General features: G+C 39.6%; 1 long non-coding RNA gene across 2 annotated transcripts in view; it reads left to right on the top strand.

Annotated features, from left to right (window-relative positions):
- LOC117810960 overlaps window positions 1-4,386 on the top strand; it is a 135,313-nt gene extending 130,927 nt beyond the window's left edge. For both annotated transcript variants that reach the window (XR_004630888.1, XR_004630889.1), the window contains exon 7: window positions 4,022-4,386. This is a non-coding gene — a long non-coding RNA (uncharacterized LOC117810960). The remainder of the gene's footprint in view (window positions 1-4,021) is intronic.
- The last annotated feature ends 20,350 nt before the right edge of the window (window positions 4,387-24,736 follow it).

Genomic DNA, 24,736 nt, shown 5'->3' with positions numbered 1-24,736 from the left:
GACAGCAGTGGGAAAGGTTGGAGTCAAAATAATTCCGGAGTTAGTGTGCGCCTGTGATGTGCCTGTTTATTCCAACCAATAGACTAATTGTCTCTCTGGCAGGTGGTTCAGATCAATGGCTATAACCTCCAGCTTCTTTTTTTCCCATTATATCTGTTTGCCACAGTTAAAAATCGTTCTCCGGGTAGCTTGTGTGTGAGGGAGATATTATTCAGGCTCCTTATTTATAAAACAAGACAGATCGTGTATGAGAGTCAGTCCTGAACCTGACCAGAATACAGATGTGAGGTAAACCCCACTAAGAGACTTAAATCATTTAAACCATCTGCACATACACAATTTGTGTTAATCCATACATTATTATTATTACCCAGCTTTCTTACTAATCACCCAACTGTGTTAAATACTTGATTCTGATTGGTCAAGACCTCTTGATAACGGTTATTAATTGTGAAAAAAAGAGTGCCGATCAAAGATCAAACATGTCACATATCAAACCAATCTGTGAAGAGGAGTTACTGCACACATTGTGTACTGTTTATGATTTCACCTCTTCCTCCTGATAATTTGACAAAAACATCACTCTGATAGAATCTGCAGACAACAGAGGACATTCTAGTTATTCCGGTCCTTTATTTGGAGAGCACAGAACTTTAGATCGGTAGTTAAATGCTGAGCAGTCACAGCAGAGAGAAGACGATGAGAAGTGCAACAACGTAAAATTAACTTGGGATGTTAAAAAACGCAAGAAGCTGAGTCAAAGCGAGATCGATAAAATTGAAGAAAACAAACACAAAGCAACCACAAACTGTGACTACAAGTGAGCAGAAAACGCTGACACACTTTATAAGTTAGGAGGATGGAGACCATAAAGAGGTACTACTGTTATTTTCTGTATCTGTTAAAAAATGCCAACAGAAAAACAGCAATGTTAAGACTCTACAGTGAATGGAAATGTTGAGTTTAGTGTGAGTTGTAACATTAAAGCAGGATAATGTGTACACTGTACTGTGAAAGAAAATAATCAGTTTAATGTTAATATGACCATCAAGTAGGCTGAAAAGAATAGTGTTGCCATCACAGTGCTAACAACCGTCGAAACTGAGGGACTACTTTTTTTTATCAGTTTAATAAAAAAACAACGGTAAAATCAACAAATCATCTTTAGCTCAATATTTACTATCATTTTGTTTGTATATTTAGTTTGTAGCGGGGTAATAAGCAGGATGATTTATAGTTAGCTGATGGTAATGTGAAATAGAGCTCCCTCAGGTTAGACAGGACCCCACTGCTTCATATCGGGGTCTTGTCTCAACCTGTCAGGTTTCTATTTTGCATCACAACCATTTAACTATTCCTTATCCCTTACATAGTCTTTTAACACAAAACCCCTCAGTCACTAATAGCCTTAATAACCAAACGTATCAGCAAAGTCTGCTGCTCTACATTGAAAATGTATTCCATACAGACTTAATGTATATCCAGGTCATGGAAACTTTTATATTTGCTGCTCTAAGCACCTCGTGTCTCAAAGGTCTAGTAGAAACTAAAACTCCTGTTCAGCACAGAAATTGATGCTCCTGCTTTTCTTGGAGCCGAAACAGCAGCAGGTTCAGGATAAACCTGGGCAGTTAAGCGTGAGAACCGACAGCTACGTGACTGAACAAACTCCCAGAGATGAATTAAACCAACACAAAATGTTCAGACATCAAAACATAAATTACTAAAGATGAAAATAACTGTCTGCATGCCAAAGGCAGATTGAAGTCTAGTATTGCCTTCCAAAGATGAAAAGCACTTAAAGATGAAGGGGGACAATAAGCGACAAAACAGTCTGGTCCAATTTTTGGACAAAGCACTGATAATTTATCTTCTAAGCTGCCGCCAAAATAAAGTGAAAAAATCTCATCACATTTAGACACACAGAGTGTCTCCTAAACCAGAGCAAATGGCTGATGTGTCAACAGAAATCTGTATTTCACAGCATTACACCTTCTGCCTCCTAAGCTCATTTAGCATCTATAGCAGGCACACAGTACAAACAAATCCTTGATATAGGAACGAGCGACAGCAGTTTGTGTACGGCAGCATCATCCAGATCTGCATAATGGATCATTCCCTATTTCAACGGTGACAGGTGTCACACCTTTCCCCTCTCCTGAACAGTCCCCAACCTTCGCCCCTGTTATTAATGTCACTGCCACCACTCCACCTGCAGAGCAGCAGAGAAACCGAGGTGTGAATGTGTGTGTGACTTAACACACTCTTTTGTTTCTCCTTTAAAATAGGCAATTCTGTTCTTTTCAAGTTGTTCAAGATTTGACTGTCGGACCAAGCCTTTTCATCTTGTGTCTGATGACGTGATAGTAAAAGGTCAAGACAAAGTCAAAGTAGGTGTTAGAATCTCTGCAGCAAGTTTGATACAAATCTAAAAAGCTTGAAGACACATAATGCATCATCTCTGAAAAAGTTTTCCTCAAACTCAACCGTATTTTCTGTTACTTGATTCTTATTAACATACTACTCCCAAGAAAAACACTGCCTTTTTTTTAACTGGCACCCAAATTGCATGTCCAAATATGATGAAGCCTCTGCTCGCTCTGAAGGAAGCATCCAGGGTCTTCATGTCCAGGCATATAAATATTTCAGTCCAAAAAGGGGCAAAATCCAAGACCTTATAGAAATGGTCTGCAGCTAAGGAATATTTATTCATCATTTATTTGTTTTGTTTGCTTCTGTTGCTTTAAGAAATTCAGAAAGTGATGAAAATAGATCATTTAAAAGTGTGTTGTTTGTCCCCTTCAACTCTCAAGAATGTACAGATGTATTGAAAAAGCTACAAAAACTTAATGGGTGAGCTGCTAGCAAGAGGAAATGTTCTCGCAAAATGGTTATTGAAGTGTTGAATAATAGCAGATCATTTATCTGTTGTTTGATTAATTATTGCTGCTCTAGTTGTAGCTCTAGTTTTTTTTTTCCACACAGGACTGCTTGTTGTATTTGACTGAGCTGACTCCATAAAAGAGGAGGAACAAATTATTTACTGAAGGGTTTTGTATCAACAGCCAATCATTCTTCCGTTTTGTCGCAGTTCATGTCCCATGTTCACAAACGCTTTTATCCTTCATATTCATTCTGAAGAGTGAGCTGTTTCTTCAATTAACATATCCGGTCTTGTGTCACGATTTGTAAGTGGATGAAAGCGACTAGCGGATGAGTGAATGGAAGATAGAGGGAAAGCGACAGATGTTGGCTGAAGTCGCTGTTGCTCCTCTCTCTCTGCCCTGGTGTAAAAGTGGGTGTTCATCCCCTGAATACAGATGGCATTACACAAGCAATCCTCTAAACGGCTGAGACACGCTGACATGCTGGTGTTTGGAATGGCCTGCGTCTATCTGCAGCGCCTCTGCAATGCCAAACACCTTCGTTAATCTCACGGCAAAGCGCCTCCGATTAGAGTATGGTTCACAAGACATTTCATGTTACCTTTGACTCCTCAGTAAATGTCTCATTGCTTTACTCTTTTCTGTGATGTTGGTGAAAAAAGGGGACAAGCAGCAACTTATGTAGAAGACTGGAGCAACTCTTTCAAGCTGCCTGCCAGTGGCCTCCACAGCAAAATCAATGCTTAATGGAAAATATTGCTTGAATGCACAATAATCTTAATAAAATTGAATTTATTGTGTGGCGTCTCTGCTCCGGTCTACTCCCTTGTGCAGTGCTTGAAGATCAGCCTGAACTTATGACAATTAACCTTGAGCACCGCAAGGGGAAAGCAGAGGAAGGTGCCCACAAGATTTTCTATAATTAAATTATCTTTCCTGTTGCACATCTCCGAGTCCACTGCCACACTCTCTGCTTCCACAGTCAGTGATGGATCAGGTCTTTGTTGTGCAAATTCCTTTTCATTGTATCTTACCTTACAATTCAGGCTGTACAGAGCTGCACATGAATATGCAACTAGTTAATAATTGAATAAATCTGACATACTAAGTGAGTTGTTATCCTTTGTTCATGACAGAATCAAGCAAAGGAAGCAGAACAGGCTGCACACTTGACATCTCAAACCAAAGGCCAAATCGTTTGAGAAACATTACATATTGTTTCAAGAGAGATGGAGACCATATGTAAAATTCTTTTGTTTGAATTTCTTGCCAGCTCCTTTAATATAATTATTTAGTTATAGTTAAATGGAACATTTTGTTCCTTTGAAGCTATCTTGGGCATATTTGTACAATGCCAAAAAAGACCTGTTGCAGTGAATAGTCCAAGCCCATGGTCTGTCATTGAGGTGTATCCATGGTGCTTCTGTACTGACAGCTTGTATGTTTTGCTAATTTCCCTTCCTGTGAAGTAATTAAAGTGAACGTTTTTCAACACCACTAATGGCGTCGCAGTCTGAATGGTGTAACAGTCGCAATAGATGTGTGAAAGAAAATCAACACCTACTGAGACATAACTCAAGCTGACCCAACACAACACTTCAGATGAGAAAAAAGACTGCAGTGCAGAAAGACTAATGTTTGCGTCTATCAAACTGTGTCCAAATGTGTCAAAACAGAAAGAGGCGATAAGACAAAGCACAGATAATAAATAAAGACTGCGTAGGGGGCATGGTTGTCTTTATGTTAAAGAGGATAAAGTTTAGACCAATTCTAGAAATTCAGCCTTAACACAATGATGTGTTATTTTCTGATTCTGATCAGTAGTTCCACTTTGGATCAGTATCCAGGCTGGAAAAATATCAGCTTTTTTATCTTAAAACTGGCCACTGAACATTTGTTCTTATTTTCTTGTCTATTTACTAGCAGAGAGCAACACTGATGAAGTGCTTTTTCATTTTTGGTCCCCACTGTCACCAATTTAAAGGAATTACAACTTTATATAAACACTGGATGTAGCCTAGGGGGTTAAAAGTGAAGCCAATGAAAAGGGAACCTTTAACCTGCAGTTCTTAAGCAGCATTTTTTGTATAGGGATGACTTTGTACTTCTTTCAGACCCAAAGGTCCATATCAGCATCCATCCATTTATCATCTATACAGTTATTCCGTTCAGGGTCGCAGGAGGGCTGGAGCCGTTCGCAGCTGTCATTGGGCCTGAGGCGGGCTCACCCTGGAAAGGTTGTCAACCTATCACAGAGCTAACATATAGACAGACAACCAGACAAGCTCACACCTACAGGCAATATAGAGAGACCAATTAACCTAGCCAAGTATGTCTTTGGACTGTGAGAGGAAGCAGGAGTACTTGGTGAGAACCCACGCATGCATCGAGAGAACATGTGAACTCCAAACATAAGGCCCCAGCCCACAAGGATAATACCTCCACAGCTCATGAATTCAGTGATTGAAACATACACAGACATTTGCTGAATACCATACATGAATACCTTCTGTCACTAAGTGTGGGCTGTGCAAATGCCATTATTATTTAATTTTTGAGTCAGATAATCAACACACAAATGTATTCTTAAAATTTCTCAAGTCAGCAGGAAATTTGCAAACATTATTAGTAACAAACATGACGTGCACTCGCCTATCTTTGTAAAGGAGGAACGATTCTGAATATCTTTGAAGGCACTTCACAGAGTTTTTTTCTCCCTTTCATACTAATGCTTCTTTGTGAACTATGTAGTGAAATGACATTATCAGCAACATAATTTGTTATTTCTTTACACAGAATTTTAGTGCTTGTGTTTTAGTTTGATTTTCCGCGAAAGAAGCTGAGTTAATATTCATCACTCAGTGAAGTGTCTCTGTTCAGAACTCCTCTGGTAGAAAGTACGGTAGGCTCTGGAAAGCTCTGTTTTTACATTATCCATGCACATTGGAAATGTGCATGCTGCCATATTGGCTAGTGCATACAGTTTGCAACACTGGTATTGTCCATCATGAGGAGACTCCCATTTTAACAGATAAAAACCTGCTTCTACTATTCTCTTTATTTACTAATTATTTTACAAATGACTTTATGCTCTCAATTGCTAGTTTCAAGTCTTCTTCAGTACAGCTTGATGTTCATATGTTTATTATATTTTGGTCCCATTTAGATGATAAATGTTGATAAAGCAGGTTGTGCTTTTGCGTGTGGCCGATTGTGCTTGACACGGTGCTACCACTGTGTCCTGTCAACCAGGGTAAAGATGAAACCATGAAAATATGACCACTTCTGGCAAAACAAAACCAAGAGACAAAGTTCCAGGCTTCAAATGAGGGGGTTTACTAACCAGCAAATGAGAATCAGACTGGCAACATTTACTTAATTTATCCAGCCTATGAGCTCAGTGCAAGTTCAAGTAGGAAACTTGTCTCTCTGACTCATTTATTCACATCTTTTTCTGTCTCTCCCTGCTTCTCTTATCAGCTGATGCTGATGGGCATTTACCCTTTCAGTTCAACCAACCAGATTTTGCTACAATCTCCATCAGCCAATCATCTCGCTGCTGTCAAACTTTAAATCCGTTCTCCTCTCTGCTGCTGTCAGCTCTCATTTCAGTCAAGAATATGACAACCCTCATCCACTCAATTAACCTACAGTTCGTCACAACAAGAATCTAGGTTGAGCTCTCAGAAGTACCCCCCTCAGGACATCATACATGTACCACCACTCTCCATGTCTAGACAACATCTGGGGCATCCTATACCTCAGATGGCTTCACCAACTTCCTTAGAATTAGAAAGTTGACAATAAAGTGAAGTTTAGCCTAAGACTTTTTCCATTTCTAATATTTTGGTTGTAGGTTCAAGTTTTTGTTGGAGTTTTAGGACCCCGGTAGTGTTTCTTACAATACTACTTTATTTTAGTAGTTAACCTTAGAAGCACAGGGACAATATGCAAACTATTCAAAGTAAGAGCCTTGGCTGAGCTTCTTGTTGCTATGAGTTGACATTGGGCCTTTTTTTCACTGCAGGCTGATCCTGAAACAGACCGTGATTGAAAATATGAGAGCTCCAGAACAGCTTGAAAACTTGAAATCTGTAAGCAGTAAGCAATGACAGCCCAGTGAGTGGCACGTTCATTCATTCAGTCTGAGGAGTGTGTTGGCTCACTCAGGTGAAGCAGAGGTTCATGTTGATGTCTGAGTGAAGCAGAAAACTGCCAGTCACTCTCTGAACAACCTACTTGACAAAACACTTGTCTCAATCTAATGCCTATTGATCACCATGAGTGAGGCAAAATTGTGGGCCATGCTGGCATAGATCCACTGTGAGGAAAACAAACCATTACAGTACAACAACACAACAAACACTGAGGTGGCTGACTGAGGCTGCATTCAGAGACACCACTGTGGTTAAACTGCTGCAGTTCTTGCTTCCTATCATAAAACAATGCAGAAGAATTAGAAAGAGTTGAATGATAGTAATACTACATTTTGCAGAGTAGACTAGAAGAGTCTGAACTCTGGCTTGTAATTTGTGTGAAGCAATTAAACTCTGTACTTAAGGTTATTAAAATGTGTCTGCAATATATTTAATCTTAGAATAATGGAAATGGTCACTGATAACTGCAGTTGTTTCAATGACTAAATATAGCTGCCCTGTTTATGCACTCTATTATGTAAATGATGGTGTTATTTGACCCTTTTTAGCTGGATTTGACTTGTGAAAGAGGTCTTATTTTAATGAGATGCTCAAGTCAAGTAAGTAAATGAGATGCCAGTGTTAATAATCTTATCAAAACCTTGGTTTCCTTTAGCATTCTGAATTAGAAAACATTAAGGCAATAACGTCAGTGTCCGTCTGAGGCTGGTCTTCGGAGTCAGTAAACAATGATAGTTAAAGCTGGGGCTGGTAATCAGATTTAGATACACTTTTTGTCATACTGGTTAAAATGATCTTTATGTCCTGATGGCGATCAATACATGATGTGTTCCTAAAAAAGAGTGAAAAAAAACTGCTATCTACAGCCAGAGTAAACCTGGGAAAACACCAACCAATCACCGTTTTTTGGCTCCCCAAATTTTAAACCAATCAAATCCCGTCCAGCCGTTCTGCCCTCCTCCTGCGCGTACATTTCCCCGGCGTGCACTCCTCCGAGTCCCCGTCTCCTGCCTCTACTTCCCCTGACTCTATTTACTGCCCCTCTCGCTCGTCCTCGGGCCTGTCCCCTCTGACCTGATGAGGTGCTTTGCTCAGGACTGTAGTCCGGATCAGAGTCTAAAAAGCTCTCACCAACAAGCAGAATAATTAATGACGTTCAGTAAGTCCTACAGAAAATATATATTTATTGTAGCGTCCGTCCGGACGCTGTAGTGATGACGAGCCGATTCGTGAACACGTTGAGCTTTAATAACCGGTCACTGTCGGCCGTGATCACACCAACCAACAAAACAACAATCAATGTTTGAATGAATGAATACTTCTCCTCTTGTCTCTCCTCTCTCCCACTGGCACACTCTACACCTCTCCTGATGCATTCACTGACTGTCAACACTGTAGGAATTAAGAAAATCTACACTGAACACATTTAACAAACAGTAGAGCTGTTACAGTATTATATACGTGTTATAACTTTTCTCCTGATATCTTGTCACCAGTACAACTGGATATTGCTAGCATGCTAGTTGTGAGTACTAACAGCAGTCATGTTTGTTTGTGTTTTTAACTTTTACTATGATAATGTTTTGGTGAGGACCGGTTTTGAATCAGTCACGATCATATGGTCGAGAATCAGCGGCGCTCGTGCATGTGAGCGGGGGGGGCGTCGTTTTGGAGGAGAACCGAGGGAGGAGGGGAGAGGTTAGACGGAGTCATGAGGAAAAGCTACATTCAAATTCATGCTGGTTTTCCGAGACTACCAACCCTAGCTTTAACGGAGGAGGAGGAGCTTCTGGACCCAAACCATCTCTGAGAGAGAAAAGTGGAGCAAGACCAGGTCCTGCAATCCAGTCAATGACAGCAGAGCTGGTGAGAGCATCGCTTAGATGCTAATAGCTATTAACTAACTTCAACGACAAGTGGTAGTGATAATAGCAACAAAGTGAAAAATTTTGACATTTCCCTCATTTATTTAAGGAATGTCAATCCTAAGAAGAGGGAGAGCTGAATAAGCGCATGAAATATTCAGTTCAATGTCAATTTGTCCTACATGGAGGCTGATACTGCATTACCGACTGTGGATCGGAAGGGACTGTTTATTTTTTAGCTGCATAAGTCAAACTATTGTTTTTTAAATCAAGCAAATTATTTCTAAATCAATATTTTGTGTCAACTTGTTTATTTCTTTGATTGGTAGCCCAGTTCTAATTCATGTAACCACCTGCTCACTATACGTTATCCCATACTAATCACACTGATATCAGAGAGAAGCTTGATACAGGAAAATACTTCAGAATTGTTTTTGGGATTAGGAAGACATAAGAGGTTCTTTAACATCTGAAAACATACAGTAGATTTTATATTTGGTGTGATTATCATGTGTACCCTCAGGATAATTCCTGCAGATAATTAACAGATATTATTTTATGTTTTAATACTTTGCAGGAGTTTTATATTTTGTTCAGTCTCACTTGTGAATCAGCTGTCTGCTGTGGAAAAACGATGTCTTCAATAACTCTCAGTGTAAACTCAGTGAATCGTGCTTGCGACCTTCAGGTGAGGGATCATCCCTGGAATAGATAAGGCCCAGTTTAGTGCTCAACTCTGATCACCGAATGGGAAAAATCTGCTATAAATCCGGACCATTACAGTAATTAACCACTGAATTGTAATCACAAAAATGACTTTAGATTCCCATTTGGCTAATGTAAATGAGGTGCTTTTAATTTAAATGTTAAATGGAGTCAAAGGTAATTTCCAGCATCACAGAGCGGACTGTATTTATTACAGCTGAGAGTGACAGTATTATGATGGGGGTAATTTTAGGGTTAATGTGATTTGTCAGTTTTTTTTCCCCTCTATTGTCATCACAGATTGTCTCCTGTACAGAACGCAGCAAAAATCCTATTTACAATGCACATCTTCTGTGTCAGTAACTCCAATATGATTCCATTGTTATCGCTGTTTTCATCCATGTCTTCACTTTAAAAAAAATCATTGAAGGTTTGGAGGTTAACAAGGTTTTCTCTCATGCTACACACTGTTTACACACACAAACACACTCAGTCAGTTACACATGTACAGGTGTCTCATGGGACCTCCTTGCGGTGCTGCACTTTCCACTGGATATGCTCAAACAGAATATACGAGCTCCAGGGCTTGGATGAGGGCCAGGCTCGTTGCCTCGATTTTGGGTCATAAACACAGCCTCTGCCCAAGGACTGCAGGGCCTTTTAAAACAGGGGCTCAGCTTGATTGGACACACTTCTGTTGCTTCGTCCCGACTGCTAGCAAGCCAGCTGATCAGAGAGGCAGAACAAAGCCGGTCTCTTACAAGCCAGTCGACTCTCAACCTCTCGTACTGTAAACAGGATATATCTTTATAAAAAACAGAGTCTCTTGCTGCTTGTACGCTCCTGAAAGTGCTGTGAGGACAGTGACACAGAGTTATGCACTCTAAAAATAAAAAATTGTGAGATATATTGAGCTTCAGCTGCTCATCGCAGCAGGGAGCAGCAGCAGGATCAGTGATGGAGGGAATAAAACCCCAAATTTTTGCATTGGATGAGGAAACAGTGGATGAATTTCAGGTTAAAGTTGGATATTTGAGTCATCCTTCACACGGCCTTGCTCACACTGGTGTTTTTGAACATCTAATTTGTTCATGAATAATACAACGTGAACCATTTGGCTCATGAATATGAAATAGATGGAACCACAGGCTCTCCCCATAATCAACAGTCGAGACACACAGTCCGTCGTCAGCTCCCAAGCTCTGCAGCAGCATTTCCTCTGGTGCATTTAGCCAATCATGGCCGATCATAGCCTTAGCAGAATGTTAGTGTTGGTACAAACTGTCCGTGAATAATGTGTGAATACAGTGTCTTGTGTCGCCAAGGATATTTTAGTGGATCACACAAGCGCTGTTCCTCGGCTTCTGTCTCTCTCATCTTCATGCACTGACAAACGGTATTTACAGTGCAACAGCCCAATTCCTCAGAACACCAACTTTCTCCAACATGGAGCAAAAATCTGATTGTAATGTTTTATTTACTGCAGTTGGATAAACAGTGTGTTCGCTGTAAAGACAACAGTGAAACATGACGCAGATTCGAACAGCTAATGCACCAGCAATGTCTACCCATCCGTTTACCCCGCCTTAAGCCGCATGGCTCGGCTCCAACATGGCCATATGCCCCTCAGCCCTGCTGCTCCACGCAATATTAAATTACTCATAGTACATAGTCTACATGTCATCACCCAGAGATGACAAAACACAACTGGGCTACACTGGTGGACTATCTAATGAGTAGACAGATTGATGCTTGCATGGGCCAGCTCATCGTTTATATGAACATTTTATGACAGCAACTGGCACAACAGCCATTCTTTAAACACTGTCAAGTCATCTTTTGCATTTTTTGACTAAGTGGTCAATTTCTTTTTTCTTCGTATATCATAAAAAAAGACTCATCACAATATCCAAAGCCTTTGAACAGAGTTCAAATTGCTTAGTGTGTCCAACCAGGATTTTAAACACCCAAAAAGAGTGCAATCAGATAAAGAAAAGCAAAACCCCTAACATGTCATTTGCTATCTTTTGGTGTCAGCCTCTGAGTTGAAAGGAATCAATACTTTTCTTTCTTTGACGATACCTCCTTCGCTAAACAAAGCTATGCCTCCTGGCATTTAGTTTTAAGGTTTGTCTGTCAGTCTGTCCATCTCACCGGCGATTCCTCTTCCCTGCTGTCGGTCCCATTCTTGTGCTCAAGTCATTTCATCTTTTTTTTGGCCTCTGAGCTATTTCTTGCCAATTTTTAACACATGTCCTTGAGGTTATTCTAAAATATATGTTTCATGAAAACAGAAAGGACATGAAGTCACAGTGGTCAGGTCCTTTGACCAATAAAAATCTGGAAAGCTTTCACTGTAGAATGATAATGACTGGTATATAAAAACTTTAATAGGCTGGTGGACTGGCTCAGTGATAGAGTGGGTGGCAAATTAGATTTACACGTGAAGTAATGCTTTCTCAATCATGGTTTCTGTCATTCCAGCTTTTTTTGTTAGTTTTCATTTTTTGGACAAGATTAGTTTTAATCTAGTTATTTAATTTGAAAAAAGAGCAGATGTGACATCATGATTGACAGTTCTGTACCGGATTAGCAGAGTAGAGGAGGAATGGTGAGAGAAAAATGGAACAAACACTAACACAAGAGTCCACACGTCTGCCTCAAATCAACACATAAACCTGCTCTGCTGTGGACTAAACCCACCTGAGGGGATCGTAGATATTTTGTTGGTAATGTAAATGCATGTTATGATTAATGTAGCTGGTGTGACCGCATGCCATGGCTTCACCAGCACAAAAAGTCAGCAGGCATGGAGATGATCTTTTGGTTTCAAAGCTGTGCGGAGATGAAGTGGTATCACCCATTTTATGTACAGTCCATGGGTGCAAGCTTTCTTTTTAACTTTGGGCACTTTATGCCGTCAGATTGTCTTTAGGGAAATGATTTATATCAATTGGTTTTCAGTGTTCTGTATGGCCACAGATGGATGTTAACTGCAACATGACTGTTTGATCCAACTGTGAGGTAGTGATCGTGGTTCGATATTTAAATTATTTCTTTCACCTCAGGCTTGAAATATTAGATATAACTGACATACATATAATAAGATATTTGAAAATAGATGAAAGAATAAACAAATCAATTTTGATGAAAAGACATGCTTTGCAGCCTATTTGGAATGAATGTGAGAGCGCGTTATGAATACATGCTTCTTGATCGTTTGTGTGTTTTCGTTCATGAGAGAGCACTCGTGCTTCTCTTTAAGTTGGGTTGAACTTTTTCACTTAAAAGCATTTCCAAACCCATTATATTTACAAAACAACATGTGGCAGCTTAGCTACAAACAAGGCTTTTTTTCTTTTCTTCTTTTCAGAGTCTGAAAGTTGACATTTAGGAGAAGCAATGTTTCCTCTAAAAACCATCTGATTCTATTCTTAGACTCTGGTATAATGGCACTAAATTTTGTCTGACCTGCCTGTCCCTGTTGTTCGTGTGCTGTCAGTGAAAGAAGAAAAGTGGAAAACAGTCTGACTCTGCAGCCTGATAGGACGTTGTGTGATACATTGTTTGTATTTCTGTATCCAGGACAGTGATGCACCCTTTTCCAATCAGACAGCAGGGGCTGCTAATTACACACACTACACAACAAGTGGTAGGTAGGTTAAGCAAGCAGTGTTACAGTCTCTAACATTATTAACTGGCCTTTATTGTTAGTAATTTTCTTTACTAAGCTGTGAATGAGATAAAGACATGGGACTCCCTCTCAGTTTGTGTCTGTGTTCCCCGCCTGGATAATTAAAGTCCGAGCAGCAGGTGCTGGATGGGCAAGCTTGCAAATTTTAGCCTCAGCTGTGTGTGTTTGACATGACAAAGAAATACAGAATGCTAACTGAGCCACAAGATTAACAAATAATTAAAAGAGCAGCTTTGTACACTTCAGATTATCTTAAAGAATACAGTTTATTCTAATGATTCTTGTCATATTATAATCCACAACATACTGTATGTATCTATTTACAATGATTAAGACAAACATGAGAAGCTGGCACTCGATAATGTTTTGCAGCTTTGACAGAACAACTAGACTTAAATGCTTACACACATTTCTGTACATTTGTACATCAAAGTGATAAAACACTCATCATTTATTCTTTCTTTTTTTCACTTGCTTTACTCGAGTGTTATTAAACCATGCACATAAATTGTGAAATTAGTAATGTGCTTGGGTTTTGAGAAATGTGAAGCTGAGATTTTTGCTGCCAACCAGTAAGATTGAGATGAATGGAATATTATTAGTCACATTTAAAAATGGCTTTACCTAAATATTGCTGTTTCTGTTTTCCATGAGCTTGTTTCCCCACATTCTGAAAACCAGCTGATGTAACATTTTTCATCTTGCTATTAATAATATCTTAATTATGTTTTGCTATTCATCATTAAAACGGCATTTGTTTTATAAATATTTGAAGTTGAATAGCTTGTGCCTAATAGCAACATTTTATCTTTTGCGCTAATATATGCAGTGACATGTTGTTACATTGCACACTCTGCACATGACAAATAACCATCTTCTTCAGAACACATGCATGCAGACCTAATATATTTATAAGGTTTGGTCTAAATCAAGCAGCAACATCTGGCCACGAGATTTGAAGCCAATGCGGAAGTCTTAAAAAATGCAGTTCATTGAGTGTCCACTTGAGGCTGGCTCTGGAAGTACTGGAAACCACATACACACCAATTAGAAAAAGCAGAATTTAACAGCTGAAATAACATGTTTACAGCCTGGTACAAAGACTAGCGTAGTCTCGAAAGCTAATTTCTCCATCGAGAAGGGGGTGATTTTTTTTCTAATGCAGCAATTTCGAAGATATTGAGATTACGAGTCTTCCAATGAGAGGCACAGCTGACTTGATTGACAGGCGGGAACACTGCAGCTGGCTAGGGGGCTTGGTTTAGTTCAGCATATCCAATATGGTTCCCACTGACAATTGGCTTCAAAACAGCGCTTCAGAAACAGATGGGTAACGTCACTGATACTACGGCCATTATTTATACAGTCTATGGTCTAAATCAGCAGTCACTACACCTCCATGCCCCCCCCCCCCCCCCCCGGCTGTAAAAAAAAAACGTGATAGGGACATTTGAATCTCCATCAATATTAAAACAGCCTGCAACAGTGCTTGTTGCAGCTCTATCTTCGTTGTTCTTTTTTCATATCTGTTTAATTATCTTTGTATTTGGAGCCTGTCGTGACTTTTAATGACTCATTTGCTGGCCATAGACACCAAACTGGCTACGTTTGCAGTGTTTTTTTGCTATTTTTGTTCCTGTGTGTGTCCGGAGATCCTATGTGTATCCATGGTAACATTGTTTACATACGAGATCAGCTGTTAGCAGCCCATAGCGTGTTGATGCTAGACGATGCTAAACGATGCTAGGCCCGATGTTCCCTGCAAATTGGGAAGAAGGAGACGAGGACGACGTGCAGGTATTGAGGTGCAAGCTAGAAGGGATGGCGTCGACCTGTCCTTCCACCCACCGTTATGGGGACTGTGGGATCTGTCTACGATGAGGTGGACGAGCTAACCCAGCACCAGAGTAGCATCATGCTTACGGAGCTAACACCTGACATGAACGCCACGTCGGAAGGATTTCACCTGCTGTGGGCGGACAGGATACTGGGGAGCGAGACTGAACTAACTGGTGAAGAAGGCCAGCTCAGTTCTGGAGCCTGTGGAGGTGGTGGCTGACAGGAGAATTATGGCCAATCTGTCGTCTTTGATGAACATTTCTTTTTTATATATATTCTTGTTGAAATTTTTGTACTGTACTTTGTACCGTTGTGGGATGAATAAAGGAGTATCTTATCTTATCTTCTCTTAGGATGCAGGAAACCTGAAAAAAATATCAACCTGTGTTGAAACTGTCCTTCAGGCACCACAGCTGCATTGGATACTTAGCTCAAACTCAGTAAACTTCACAACAAATTAAAGGAAGCTTTTTATTATTGAGGATACGAGAAACAAGGAAAAACATCATAAGAGCTTTTCTCTTTTTTTTCCTTTGAACTCGAAGGACAAAATGCTCTTGTGGCAAACATTGACGTCCACCGATAATGTAACGCTGCATGGCAACAAGGGAACAAGATGTTCTAACAGCCTTGCTTAAGCCCAGAAAACACTGTGGTTAAAGAAAATTGTTGTCATAAAGGGAAAATTTGTAGCAGAGGCGACAACACACTAAAGAGGCAATCTTGTCAGCCTTACAAGATTCCCTTCTCGGTTTAGGAGTGTTTGACTTGGCGCCAGTTACTGGGGTTTCATCTTTGCCAATTAAGCCAATCTAGTGTATTCCAGCAACAAGAATCTGAACTGTTTGCCAAAGCATTAATGAAGTAGATATTAAATTAATTCCTACACTGATCTTGTGGCTCCCTGTATTGTGGCATGAGTCACTATTCTTTGTAAGCTGCAACATGAAAGTCCGTGCATGCGTGCCTCTTAGCAATGTTAAGGAAATGGCATCAAAGACATCAGAGCTAAACGAACTGGAGAGAGATAAAATGTATATTAATATGTGGGGAATTCGATAAATAAGGGAAAACTGAAAAAATGGAGGGGGGGCATCGAACATGAGGGAGATAGGGACTCATCATGACAGTCATCACTTCTGCTATTATCCCTAATTCTCTAAGGGAATATCTCTGTAAGGCGGAGTAATTTTGAGGCTGATAAGCAGACAATGAGATTTGCCTGGGCTTTGAGGCAAAGCCTTTCCAAGGGCTTGCTTTCACCTACACTAGGTTTGAACTTGACACATCAAATGGCAGCGCACTCGCTCACTCACATGGCTGTCTTTGATAAAGATTGGATTCTGCTGTGTGGTTGTGTTCTAAAGCAGCATACGGAGGTGCTGTGCAAACTTGGTTGGTGGGTGTCTTACAATATAGACTCATCATGCTGCACATACAGTACAAGCAGCCTGTGGTCTTTGCAGGGGAAAGATGTGTTTCTCTTTTCTTCACCATCTGTGAGTCTCTAATTAGTGCTTAGAGTCAAACGACAAAAAGTTTAAGGGAGAACCATAATGTCTCACATTGGGACATCCTCCAGGAAATTCCTTATGGTGTAAAGCTGCTTTGATTCATAAAGAAAGAAGGAAAATAGTGAATCCAAGTTTAGGATATGTACTGTATGTTTTAGCTGTTAGCAGGTTTGCCTTCAGGAATGCCAGACAATGTCCTTTACACAGATGATGCTTTCCACTGGAGAAACCCGACTACCTTTGGTGTTTCACAAACTTTACTTTTAGCATTCTGGCTTTCAGGTATCCTTTTATATGAATTCACCTGTGAAATATTTTTACATCTACCCTCTTAGATTGATACCGTTTTCCAAACAGAATGCATGGATCACAGATGATGAACCCTGTAGTTATCTGACTTTTTCTACACGTTTGTCACATGTGGTTTCAGTGTTACATTTTGAAAATTACTGTGATGAGTCATCAAAAAATAGACAGTTAAGTATGTATTGTGATACATTGATGTCATTGATATTATACTGTAATATCTGTGAAGATGTCCAGAGCAAAAATTCTGTAGATTTTTACCACATTTCTGCAAACCGTATGACATGCAAATTATCATATTATTATGCTATCTTGCTTAACTAAAAGTTTAACATGGTTTGCATTGAACCCTCTGAACATAACAATGTTAGAATCATCACTGTGAGCATTTTCGCATGTTGACTTTGTTTCACATAAAGCACCTTCATGTTATTAAAACAGCTTTGATTAATGTACTGCTGGCATATAGCTGGGACTATCTAGTTCAATTCTTAAAGTAACTACTTGCTGTTTATACATCTGTGCACATCCTGACTTACTGTATACTGATAAAATAATACCAGTATCCCTAAATAAGCTTTTTACTTCATTTTGGACTGGGCACTTCGATTTGTGGGGTAGAAAACATTGACATGCCTCACCCAATTGTTTGCTGAAACTTTCAAAATCTCCTGTGCAGCATTACATACTTCTCAACTGTCCATTCATATTCTCACTGTGTTCCAAACTGCTGCTAGCTTCATATTCTGGCAAACATTTGACTGTTTGGAACATACTGAACATACAGATGGACAACGGAAAAACAGATTATGCTGTCTGAGTTCTGAAGTCTCAACAGACATTTTGATACTTTTTTCCCCATGACTCTGTCTTTTCAAATCCATTATACCAGCTGTGAATCCAAGCTGCTGTCCTCCATGAAGGAGTAAGAACTGTCTTTCAACCTATACTAGGAGACTGTTTGATTTTCAACCAAGAGGTGAATTATTCAATTATGTTATGAGGGTACGAGACGTAGCAGTGTGATGGATTATGCAACCATATCCCATCACTTATTGATGTGCATTTAAAATTAAAACTTACATTCCTTTTATGTTATATGTCATACGCCTTTGACTAAGCATGTTCAGGTGGTTTGTTGTTTGTTTGAAGTAGAAACTGGCCTAAAGCTTCTAAAGCTAAAACACTGACATCATGGTGTTTAATGATGAATTCCCAATTATGTTGTACAGTTGGTATTGCCCGGCTTAATTTATTGTGCATTCCTTGAGTTTTAGACCCAGTTCCTTAAATTCCTGAATTTGATTCCAGTATTAAATCTTAATTCAAATGACGAAGCCATTTACAGCCCTGGAAATAATTAATTTTGAAAACAGAAGCTCTTGAGAAAAAACACAAAAACATGACACTTTAAAAAACCTGATAACTATTGAAGATCAGTTAAAACCTTAAAACTTGTAGTTCTCATGCAGGTTATATATATATATATATATATATATATATATATATATATATATATATATATATATATATATATATATATATATATATATGTATATATATATAAAGCCAATTTAGCAATTTTTAGAAATTGAAACTGGGCCAATTTTAAAAGTTTTCTGAGACATCTTAGAGCCAATGTTTCAGGAGCATTTCAGTGATTATTAAAAATGTATATTTAGGACTAAAGTTGTGCCGATTTAGTCGACTAAACATTTGTCACCTTTGCTAGTCGGCACCAAAATTACTTATTAAAGAAGTTATTCATATTTGTATAATTGTAGACCCAAATGCTGGTCATTTGTTTTGTATAAGCCGTAGTGCACCACTCAGGGCTATAGCTCTGATCAGTGGTGACTGCCATGATGCTAAAAAATGGAGCTTAAGTTGTATGTAGTTTGTGTCTGGTTAAATTGGCATAAAACCACACGACCTCAGCAATGAGTAAACAGCACATGATTGTGAATGTTAATCCGTAAGGAGGACTGAAGGCCGGTGGTGCTAGCTCTGCTAATGTTAGCCATACTCAGCAAACCAATTTCACATCAGTTACCTGCAGACTCTGTGATCAAAAATGTAGCCGTGTTAAATACATTATTCTAAGCTTTGATATTTTGTAGATTTCTCTGACCTTTAAATGGTCATTTCAATTTCAACTAGTTGACAAATCTAAACGACTGAGTCACTCTTAAGCCTCCCTGATTATGATATACTACACACTGAGCTATGTGAATGTAATGACAAATTTAGCAATCACTTTGATGTGCAGACCTTTTGACCTGCAAGTAATACCAAACGGTCTATTCTGGTGCATTTTTCTGTGTTGCTTATTCATAACCTAGATTGATGAGTACACCTTTCCCACATGTATTCACTGTTTAGCTTATAGAATACAGAGAGGAGAACAAAAAGTCACTAACAGACTTGTGTGACTCAGAACTTAGAGAGCGTTTATCAACTTGGGATCATATGCAAAATCAAACCAGCTACCTTCTCAGAAACAATTCCCAGGATACAAAGCTCTGGGCTTTTCTCTAAATTGTGCCAACATGGTATGCATGCCTTGATTTTGTTCATATTCCTTCACTGCAAATAAAACTTTTGAAATGGACCAAAAAAAGGCAGTGAAAGTGTTGTATAAAAGGTGTAATTGCCTTTAGGACATTGTTTACTGTGATTATGCATTCTTCAGAGCGGTGGGTGGTTCTCAGCTGTGCCTCACATCACAGAAATGCTGTACCTATAATCACAGAAAATAATGTTGACTGGGGCATTATTGATAAACTGTGGACGTGTAGGTTTGTCGGAAATCTGTGGAGGAATCTATAAAGGGCATTATGGCATTTGCAGAAAAGGGCTGGTTGCAGGGGAGGCAGAAACACGGCACCCGTACCCTGAACATACTCTTCCTATCAGGGCCTCTCACTGGAGTTGATGGCTGGTTCTAGCTGCAGGCCACAGCAGACACATAGTACACAGCACAGATGGTGAAATGAGGCACCAACGGCTACAGTCAAAACAGTGAATGTGTCATGATGACATTTGTGCCATAAGTTATGATTTTTTGCAGGCATCTATGCTGTCACTCCAGATAAGACACACAGTGGTAATGAACAGTGGTAGGCACACACGGGCAGATGCAGCCTCTTCATACATCACTACATTAATATTTGTTGATTTAGAAATGCAGACTGGTGAATGACACCGAGCAGGATTCACTGAATAATCCCCTTTCTGGTGCACAAAGGCATAACTTAAGCTGCCACAGTGAATACTAAGTCTCTCCAGCCTGGCATGCATTGGTCTCTTTCACACCCGAGCAGTTCAACTCGTTCAGATGGGCCTGTCTCTTGACTCGACACAAACACATGTTTCGCGGAGGTACTACTGGAAAGATACGGTGCGCTATCTATCAAAATGGAGCCGGTTGGAAGTCGCTCTAATCTCAAGCTGCTCCCCCCTCACTTCTTTTTGTCACACAGACACATACAGCACATATGCAGACAACACTTTCTGTTTTAGTTAAGATAAAAAAGCTCACGCCTGGAAGGACTTTGCTGTTTTTCACTTTATCCTGACACAACCTCAGCTGTAATTTATCGCCACTCCCAACACCAATCCTCATTTCACACAAAGAAGTATGCAGAAGGCCAAGACGACAGTATAATTGATGAAACAACAAAACGGTGCCCCCGTATGGGGAAGCATATCCCTCAAAAACACTGACTGCCCCCATCAATCTCCAGAAGCATAAGTGCAAAAAAGAAGATAGTTATTTTGAAAATGAATCAGCATTTTTGCAGATGACAGGTCAAAACTCAAAGCTTTCAAAGATGGACATTTATCTACACAAGTACATGTTTCCAGCAGAGAAAGATCTGTTGTGGTTTACCGAGTACCATCATTATATAAAGAGGGGTTTAGACTTGTCAGAGGTTACTCAGTCTGCACTAAATAGCAGGGAGAAGCTATTAGACCCACTGAGCAAAATACTTTGATTCTCACAGCTGACACATTGGAAACAGATAAAATGTATTATGCTGGAACAATGACTTTTGGGTAGTTTTTTGATCATCTTTTATAAACTTATCACTAAAACACTTAATAGCTTGTTCGTGTATTCCATTTCAGTAGATTTAAAGTCTGAGTCAACATGTTTGAATTCTAAGTACAAATCAAGACCAGAATTTGTTGTCACTCTGCAACCAGGCTGACACTTGGCTGCAGCAACACTGAACTCTGGTTGACCGATAACCCTGAGGAGTTTAGGAGATAAATAATGAATCCTGGTTTGACTGAGAAGGTCAGTTGACATCTTAAAAAAAGAAAAAACAAACATGCAGTTTTTTTTTTTCTATTTGACTACTTCTTCCCTTCTTTCAGCTCAGCACCCTGAACCCTAAGCCAACCTACATCTTTTGCACTTAAGACAGACTTTTAGAAGTGCAAGCTGCATACTGGACATTCAGATGCCAACTACTTTCTTAGTGTCTGAAGTCACATTCATTTGTACTACATGATCTGCAACCCCAGAGTCACTTAACATCACACTAATGTTAAGATCCTAAATGAGAATTGTGTAACATGAACAAACACTGGGCTTAGGTATCTTCTGTTACACTGCAAACTGACTTCTTTTTGTCACACAGACACATAAAGCACATATGCAGACAACACTTTGTGTTTTGGTTCAGATAAAAATGCACACGCCTGGAAGGACTGTGCTGTTTTTCACTTTATCCTGACACAACCTCAGCTGTAATTTACTGGGCTCGGGAATTGCCTGTTTATTTGCAAACTGCCTTATTTGTATTCATATACTGCTAGATTTTGCACACACCATCATTTTGCACCCTCCTGCACAAACGCACAGCTCTCCTTTGTATTTTTTTAACACATTTTGTACATGTTCTGCTTATATAGTTTTAAATTGTTTTTGATTCTTTTATCTTTATTCTTTTATTCTATTTTTTAAAACCATCTGAGGTTCCTTGACAATAGAGACATTCCAAGCTGACTAATTTCCTAGGGGTCCAAACAGGAATTTGGAATTCCAACTAAAAAAACTAGACTGAAGGTACAGGACTCTGTACAACGCTGTTAAACACAGCTGAACACAGGATCACACAGTCTGTGAGTAAATGGTGTCAAATTGGTTGGCCTAGTGTGGCTAACGTTAGCATAGCTGCACCTCCAGCCTTCAGTCCTCCTCGCAGGTCAACACCCACATGTCTGTGCTGGTTACACATTGCTCTGGTAGAGTATCCCAGTTTAACCAGACACAGCCTACACACAACTTTATCTCTGATTTTCAGATCAAAATACTGACAATCCATGCCGTACTACTAATCCCATCTGTCATCTGTGCTTGTTTACATACAGGTATGTGTGCATTATAGCATTATGGCAAGTAGCCACCTGAGCTACAACGCCGGCTAGTGGAAGGTGGCTGTGCTACAATTTAGAAACAACATGTCAACAGCATTTTGGGTCAGCTAAAACTAATCATTAGTTTAAACCGACTTGTAATTGTGGTATGAGGATAACGAGGGCAATGACGTTTGATCATTTAATGGACTAAACGCAGACATCTCTACTTGGCAATAATAGTGCTACTGTTAAATAGCTTCTTATTTCTTTATATATATTTCGATATTGTACTTCTGTGTTCATTGTTTCTCATACTTGGCAATAAACTTGTTTCTGATTTGGATTTCATATCATCTAACTGGATGAAAGGTTTTGGTCAACCAATCAGCTCAAGTAAGCCCCTGGAGAATCACCAAAATCAATGAGAGATATTTTAACACAGAGCTTCATTCAGTGTTTTTTCCAATTTGAAGTTTAGTTTTCATTTTTACATGGATGAGTAGACCTCTTTGGAGAATTCAGCAACTGTTTCAGACATCTTGGTGCGACAGGTACAAACAAGCAGCCCGTCCTGACTTTTTTGTCTATCAGATGTATTTAAGAAACACTGATTTTAACATGAAACTGCTAGATTCATTGTTTTTGGTGTTTTTTTTTTACCAATTTTAATCACTTAGTCTGTTTGTTTTGGAAAGAAGTGCAGCATTGGGAAAAATTTGGCTCCTGGTGAAAAGCGTGTGAGCATTGGAAGCTGCAGATCCATTTAAAGGCTTGTTTTGTGAAGTTTATAGCCATGCTGTTCCTTCACTGTTTTGTGTACTACGACACAGCTTAAGCAAAAGTTCCCAAATTCAAGTTCATTCAGTCAACTCAGGTCTTCTCTCATAATGATTTGACTTTAAGGAAGCAGCCATTGTTCATCCCACACTGGTGTTTTGCAGTAATCAACACCCCACCCTGCTTTGAGTGGTAGTAAAACCCCAGACAGATAGTTTATTTATTTGGCTCCAGTGACAGAAGGAAGCTATCTGTGACTTTTAAAGAGGGCCTGTTTCAGAGTGAGTTTTCCTGGAGTGTCTATGATGAAGACTCGGCTTTATAATGTTTGATGATAGGAAAACTGGGCAGGTCATGTAGGCATGGACAAATGTTGAAGCTATAAACCTCTGAAGAAGAACTTATGCATATAGCCCTCTACTAGGCCATGTGTGTGTTATTTTCAGACAAAAAGCCAACTGACAAGGCACTTTAATTCAACTCACTGCACATGTCTGTTTGAGGTGATGGAGGCAGCTTATCTGGAGAAATTTAGGGGGCAATATTAAGATGAAATCGTATCTCGTAAAGCCCTTATTATAAGTAAATTACCTCTTTTTCAAAGCAGAACAAAAGCAGTTGTTTACTGAAGTGGAAAAATCCTGGATGGTTAGATGAGTCACCATCCACCCTGTTCTGAACCAGTGGTTGACTGCACGGGTGTCACGCATGAAAGGAAACATACTCGCCCAAGTGCGTATTTCCCACAGTGAAGGCTTCTGTCAGAGCTGTTCTGGTGAGCGATTCTGGCACGCTTCACGTCCATTCAGGCCCTCATCAGGCAGGTAAGTGCCAAAACCTACCACGCCTGTCAGGGTGATCACATTCCTTCTGCTTTTGTGTTTCTGTCCTGCTGACCTAGGATTATTACCAGGTGACAAATTCAAAATCCACAGGCCATGACAGGTCCCCCAGTTGCATGGAAATCATGTTTACAAGTCTGGCAGTAATGGTCACCAGTTCCCAAAAAAGCAGAGACCTGAGAGCACGATCAGAGAGAGCTGGTTCTAGAAACAATGTGGCTGGCAACCTTTTGAAGTTCATACAGTGACTATGGAAATATCATATTCAGGACTGCAATGAAGGATAATTTATTTAACTGTTTCATCTGCAGATTATTTTCACAATTAGTGTTTCTCATCTCAATGTCAAAAACTTGTTGAAAATGCTCATTACAATTTCCCAGAGGTCAAATTGATGGATTGAAATCCCCTCTGCAAATACATGTTTCAAAACCCAGGTCCTTTCATTTACAAAATGAAAAAAACAGTAGCAAATACTCACATTTAGGAAGTAGGAACCAGCAAATGTTTGACATTTTTACTTGAAAAAACACCAAACAGTACTGGGCCATGAATTTCATTTTGATCATCGATTGATTAGTCCTTTGTTGCTCTTGACTCTTTTATGGTGTTGAGCCCGAGGGTTTTCCAGAATCAGACAACTCAGTGTGTCTGCTCAGGTGGCTCATGTTGACCCAATGCCCTATTGAGACACTTATTGGTGTGTGGCCTTAATTTCAGCAGTTACAGCCTGATACTGTGCACTGAAATAGACCTGGAACTGAAGCTGATGCCAATCTGAA

The sequence above is a fragment of the Notolabrus celidotus genome, chromosome 3 (assembly GCF_009762535.1).
Source record: "Notolabrus celidotus isolate fNotCel1 chromosome 3, fNotCel1.pri, whole genome shotgun sequence".
In the NCBI taxonomy this organism is placed as follows: domain Eukaryota; kingdom Metazoa; phylum Chordata; class Actinopteri; order Labriformes; family Labridae; genus Notolabrus; species Notolabrus celidotus.
Note: the sequence above shows the minus strand (reverse complement) of the source record. Positions and strands in the feature narration are given on the sequence as shown.